We start from the raw sequence: 6704 nt of genomic DNA on the forward strand, positions 1-6704 counted from the left end.
GCTCCTCGCACATTTCATTGTAGTATTTTGCTTTGTCATTCTGAGCAGCCTTTTGGAATCTTCTGTTCAGCTCTTTATTGTTAAACTACCACTGCTTCTGGGGTGAGATGGTATCTAATTGTGGTTTCCATTTGCATCTCTCTGATTGTCAATGATTTTGAGCATTTCTTCATGTGTCTATTGACCATAAAAATGTCTTCCTCTGTGAAGAAATCTTTCCATGTCTTTTGCTCATGTGGGTTATCAGTCTTTTTCTTGTGGAGGCCCTGTAGGATTCTATAAATTTTTGTTATAAGATCTCATCTGAGATAACATTGCCAAATATTTTTTCCCAGTTAGTAGGTTTACTTTTCACCCTGTTGAAAAAGTTTTTGATGCGTACTAGGACTTAATCTTTAGAAGGTCCCATTAATTGATATTATCCTCTCCTGATTATGCATTCCTGGCTATATTTGTCGGCCTTTTTATTCCATGAGCTAGGGCTTCTAGTGGCATCCGCTTCCTAAACAACATGCCTCTGGAAACTCTATGAACTTTGATAAATGATGATAGTTATAGAAAGGCTTCAGTCCTTTTGTACAAAAGTGTACACAGGGCACTATGAGTCATGCTCAACTCGATGGCAAACAACAACAACAGGCCTTCTAAGTTTGGTCCTTTTTTTTTTGGTCATCTTTGTGGTTTTGAACTGATTTCACCCTGGGTCTCTGATCCACCTTGAGTTAATTTCTGTGCATTATGACTAACCTTAAGAAGAATGGGAATCCCAGAACTCTTAATTGTGTTCATGTGAAACCTATACTTAGACCAGGAAGCAGTAGTCAAAACAGAGCAGGGAAACAATGCATGGTTCAGGATCAGGAATGGTGTGCATCAAGGATGTATACCTTTTCTTTTTTTAAAGAAAAAATATGTTCTAATTTAAAAAATGTATTAAGAGCAATGGAATAATTCTTAGCAGACTCCATTTCAGTCTTGTCTTTACCAGTTAGTAGGGACAAGACCTTGAATAGGTTATTTAATTTACAATCTAGACTAAGTTATGTCAACCAGAATTTGGGGAAATTTGCTAATTGGTGTTACCCTTTCCACACGAGGCTCAGCTCATTGCTCAGTCAGTCCAAATATGCCCGTTTTATGTACAAACTCTAAGTAAAATTCGATATCTGCCCAATGACTGGATGTTTAATCCCACTGGAATAAATTAGTTTGAGGGTCTCCTCATTCTGAAACAAAGTTTTCTACCGGCAGTTACAGGAAAAGGTCCTCTATAGCTGGGCTGCTTAACAAACAGTGACAAGACCTTTCGTAAAAAGCCAAACAGCCTGTCTTAAAATCCTTTCATTCTGGCCAACACTACTAGCATTTTAAATAAACGGGATTGATTTTGAGGTAGCTATATAGTTCCTCATCACTGAGTCACACCTGCCTTGATAGTATCTTATCAAGTCAGTAACTGGTTGAAACATTTAAAGCAGCTGATTCCCCTCCCTCTCCTTAAGATGTTATTGTCGTTGTGTACCATAGAATTGGGTGTGACCCATAGCTAACCCTCCAGTGGGTTTTCAGAGGCATCATGGAGAGGAGATTGCCCTTCCTTCTCCCACAGAGCAGGTGGTGGCCTTGAACTGCATGCCTTTGGGATTGCAGCACAGCTTCTTGCCACTAGGCCACCAGAGCTCTTTTAGGTGAGAAGGGAGCGGGGCAAAACCCAACACACAAAAACAGCCAAATGAGAGCACATCTTCTGTTTGTTTAGAAGTCTGCATCCAAGATGAAAGAATTCTGTTAGACTTGACCTTACTCCCATCCTCTGATACTTGCCTACGTTCTTCTCAGAGAAATCAGTCTTCCTTTCCGTGAAATATTCTTCATGAAAATAAAATGGATTTTATACTCTAAACACCTTGTTAAGCTCCAGTACCGGCATTAGTCTGTCTGCCACAAATTCAAGGTAATGCACCACTGAGGTGCAATTCATCCCAAAAAGCTTCACAGGCAAGGAAGGCCTCAGTAAGGAACTCCTGTTCTATCTGAATAGCATTAACAATTATTTCTTTTTCTTGCTTTTCTGAGGGTTTATGTACCAGGTGTTTGAACACTAGGCAAGCAAAGTCACAGTGTACACCCTCAACTCTACTCATAAGTTCATTGGAAAATGTGGGGCCAGGCCTTAGTCCTCATTTCTTGAGCCAGAATATTGGCACAAAGAAGCAGAACAGAAGATTCCTTCCACTGCTGCCAAGGCTACAACACGTTTTCCATCAGCAGCTTCTTCTTTACACAGGGCATCATTTCAATGGCATTGAAGAGAAATTCCCATTCCTTAGGATCTTTAATGTAAGTGTCAATAAGGAGACTATACATTTCAGAATGTATGTTTTCCAAGGCAATTTGGAAGCCACAGAAACAGTGAGCTTCTGTAATCCAGACTTCTTGGCTAAACCGTTCTGTCAGGTTTTCGTTCACTATGCCATCACTTACTTGCTGTGCTGGAAAATGACTAGGGATGATAGAAGGAGGATTGATGCCTTTGAGCTGTGGTGCTGGAGAAGAGTACTGAATATAGCATGGACTCCTAGAAGAACAAACAGGTTTGTGCTGGAGAGGGTGAAGCCAGGCTGCTCCTTGGAGGCAAGGATTTTGAGACTTCATCTGATATACTCTGGACATGTTGCAAGGAGGGCCCAGTCCTTGGAGAGGGACCTCATTCTTGGGAGGGTAGAGGGACTGAGCAGGAGAGGAAGACCCTTGATGAGATACATTGATTGAGTGATGGGGTAATAGGGGTAGGTGTGTTGGAGACAGTAAGATTGGCGCGATAGAGCAGGGTTTACCGGCTGTTGTACATAGAGTCGCAGGCACATAACTACAGCAACAACATGCCATCACTTGCAACAAAGAAGGCCAGAACATGGGATATACTGTATCTCTCATCAGAATTAAGGGCTTCCCAGTGCTGAATGTCTTTGTAAAGCTGCATCTCTTCAGCAGTCAAAAAGGCATCCTCAGCTTCCTTACACGTTTGCTAAATGGCATGGTATTCAACAGGAAAGGTGACAAAGCGGCGGGAACTTCCTTCCAGCAGTGGCTCATCCTCAGAGTTGGGAGCAGGTACTTCAGCCTTCTCTGGTTCCTGAAAGATCTTCCTCGCAGCCTTGCTGGCCAGGACACAGGTGCTGTTGAGGGTCAGGGTTGTGTTCTCCAGGCTGAGCCACTTCAACGGAGAGAGCTGGACCAAACAGCTGGTGATCAATGGTAGAGCATGAAGGGCGCAAACTGAGAGCATGGTGGTCGCTTGTTGAAACTGTGAGGGATAAGCACAGAGGGAAAGCTCAGGCAGAGCATGAAACTGGGGGCGGGATGCACACCTTTTCCATCTATATGCAGAACAGATCATTTGGGAGGCTGGACTTTATGAGAATGATGTGGCATCAGGATTTGAGAAAGACTTACCAACAAACTACATTATGCAGATGACACAACCTTGCTTGCTAAAACTGAAGAGGACCTGAAGCATGTGCTGCAAAAGGTCAAGGCCTGTATTGTTCTATATGGATTGAAGCTCAACATTAAGAAAACAAAGATTCTTACCACTGGGCCAATTGGCAGCTTCATGATAGACAGAGAAGAGCTTGAGATTGCTAACAACTTCAGCTTGCTTGGTTCCACAATCAAGTTCTTGGCATCAGCAGTCATGAAATCAAATCACAAATAGCTTTGTGGAAGTATGCTGTTAGGGACTCTCTAGACAATTGAAGAGCAACAATGTCAGTCTGGAGACTAAGATGCACGTGATACAGTTTAGGGTCTTCACAATTACTTGCTATGAGTCAGAGAATGGGACAATGACTAAGGATGATAGAAGAAGGATCAATGTCTTTGAGCTGCGGTGCTGGAGTGGACTGCCAGAAGAACAAACAGGTCAGTCCTGGAGAGGATTAAACCAAGCTGCTTCCTGGAGGCAAGAATTTTGGAGCTCCATTTCACATACCGTGAGCACATGGCAAGGGGGCACCAGTCCTTGGAGAAGAATATCGTGTTTAGAAAGTTGAAGGGATAGTGTAGGAGAGGAAGACCCAGGATGGAATTGGGTCTGTCAGAGACGATGAGATTGGCTCAGGATAAGGCAGGTTGAGAGCTGTTGTGCATAAGGTTGCTGTAAGTCTCAGGTAACTCAACAGCACAACAGTAACAACATGGTGTAAAATGTGGATCCTATTTCAGCTTTTTGCAGGTTGTTTTTGTAGATTGCTTTTGGTGGAATTGACATTTTCACTATATTGAGTCTTCCTATTCAGAAATAGGAAACATTTGCCGTTTAGATCTCTTAATGTTTTTTGCATAAATGTTTTGTAACTTTTTTGTAAAGGTCTTTCATTTCTCTAGTTAGATTTATTCCTGAATTTCTCAGTTTGCGGTTTGCTATTGCAAATGGTGTTTTTTTCTTTGTTTCCTTATCTGTGTCTCCTTTGTTACTGTAGAGGAATCCCACTGAATTTTTTCTATTGATCTTATATACTGTTTCTCTACTGAATTGGTCTATTAGGTCTAAGAAGTTTTTCAGTGAGTCCTTGAGGTTTTCTGTGTACACTATTCTATCACATATCCTGGACCACCTATTTACCAATTTGGATGCCATTTCTTTCCAAATTTATTGGCGTATAGCTTTTTATAATTTTCCAATATTATCGATTTGATTTCATTTTGTTGCAGACCAAAGGCAAAGTATTTTTCTAAGTATTAATAATGAGACTGAACACCAAGAATGTAGGAGGCCAACAGTTCTCAAACAACTGCAGGGACCTGCCTTCCGATTCCAGCTTTCCTGTCTTTATTGAAAATTGCCAGGAAGTAAATCACAAAGAGAATCCACTACAGGTGAAGCTAAGCTTTCTCTATTGACAACCTTCTGCTTGACTCAGGAGGGAGGGACAATGCAAAAACCCTGTAAATGCTTAAGGATTGCCTTAGTGCTTCAGGATTAATTCCAGCTGATATCAACCTCCCTCATAACCTGAAGTAGTAGTCTGTTTATTACTAATATTTAATATAAATTTTGGCTTCCCATATCATCTGATGTCACTTCTATCATTTCTTATTTGAGTTATTTGTATCTTCTCTTTCTTTTATTGTGTTAGGTTTGCCAATGGCTTGTCAATTTTATTGACTCTTTTGAAGAACCAATTTATGGTCTTGTTGATGGTTTCAGTTGTTTTTTTCTATTTTCTGTCTCAATGATTTCAGCTCTTGTCTTTATATGTTTTTTTCTTCTAGAAGCTGTGTGGTTAGATTATTGTTGTTTTTCTATGGAAGAGGAGGTGTTTGGTTTTGGAAATGTGTAGTTATGTCATTAATTTTGCTTCTTTTTTCTTTCTTTATATATTTGCATATTGTTATGAAATGGCTCCTGAGGACTGCCTTAGCTATATTCCAGAGGTTCTAGCATGTTGTATTTTCATTATCTGTTTTAAGGAACTTTTTAAAATTTGTTTTTTATTTCCTAGAACCAAATCATGTTATTGTTGGTTTTGTTGTTATGTGCCATTGAGTCACCTGTGACTCATAGCAACCCTATGTACAACAGCCCTAAACCCTGCTCTATCCTGTGTCAATCTCACTGCCTCCAACACTCCTACCCTGATTACCCCAGTCACTGACTCAATCCACCTCATAGAGGATCTTCCTCTTCTGCACTGTCCCTCCAACCTCCGAACCATGATGTCCTTCTCCATGGACTGGTCCCTTCTTGCAATATGTCCAAAGTATGTCAAATGAAGCTTCAGAATCCTTGCCTCCAAGGAGCAGCCTGGTTTAACCCTCTCTAGGATGAACCTTTTCATTTTCTTAGTAGTCCATCGTATTTTCAGTATCAGGTGCACCTTAGTCTCCAGAGTGACACCATTGCTCTTCAGTACTTTGGAGAGGTTCCTAACAGCAGACTTTCACATTGCAATTCATCTTTTAATTTCCTTGCTGCTGGTGCCAAGAGCGTTGACTGTGGAGCCAAGCAAACTAAAGCTGTTAACAATCTCAATCTCTTCACCATCCATCCTGATGCTACCAATTGGCCCAGTGGTAAAAATCTTTGTTTTCTTGATATTTATCCATATTGAAGGGTGCAGTCCTTGACCCTCAGTAGCAGTGCTTCAGATCCTCCTCAGTTTCAGGAAGCAAGGTTGTGCCATTTGTATAATGCAGACGGTTGATGAATCTTCCTCCAATCCTGATGCCATACTTCTCCTCATACAGCTCAGCCTCCTGGATAATTTGTTCTGCAGACAGTTTGAAAACATATGGAGATAGGACACATCCTTGGTTTATACCCTTCCCAATTTTGAACCATGCAGTGTTTCCATGCTGTGTTCTGATGACTGCCTCCTGGTCCAAGTATAGGTTTCACACTAGGGTGATCAGGTGTCCATTCTTCTCAGAGTCAACCACAGTTTGTTGTGATCCACACAGTCAAATGCCTTTGCATACTCAATGAAACACAGATAATTCCTCTGGTACTCCCTGCTTTCAGCCAAGATCCATCTAACATTAGCTACAATATCTTTAGTGCCACGACCCCTTCTAAACCCAGCCTGCACTCTGGCAGTTCTCTGTTGATGTACTGTTCCAGTTGTCTTTTGATAATCCTCAGAAAAATCTTGCTTGTATGTGATATCAATGATATTGTTCTATAATTTTCACCCTCTGTT

At 41.2% G+C, this 6704-nt stretch overlaps 1 pseudogene; it reads right to left on the bottom strand.

Annotated features, from left to right (window-relative positions):
* Positions 1-1755: 1755 nt before the first annotated feature.
* LOC102875039 overlaps positions 1756-6704 on the bottom strand; it is a 52213-nt pseudogene continuing 47264 nt past the window's right edge.

Source organism: Elephantulus edwardii, unplaced genomic scaffold, assembly GCF_000299155.1.
Source record: "Elephantulus edwardii isolate Elephantulus edwardi_28Jun2011 unplaced genomic scaffold, EleEdw1.0 scaffold00011, whole genome shotgun sequence".
Lineage (NCBI taxonomy): Eukaryota > Metazoa > Chordata > Mammalia > Macroscelidea > Macroscelididae > Elephantulus > Elephantulus edwardii.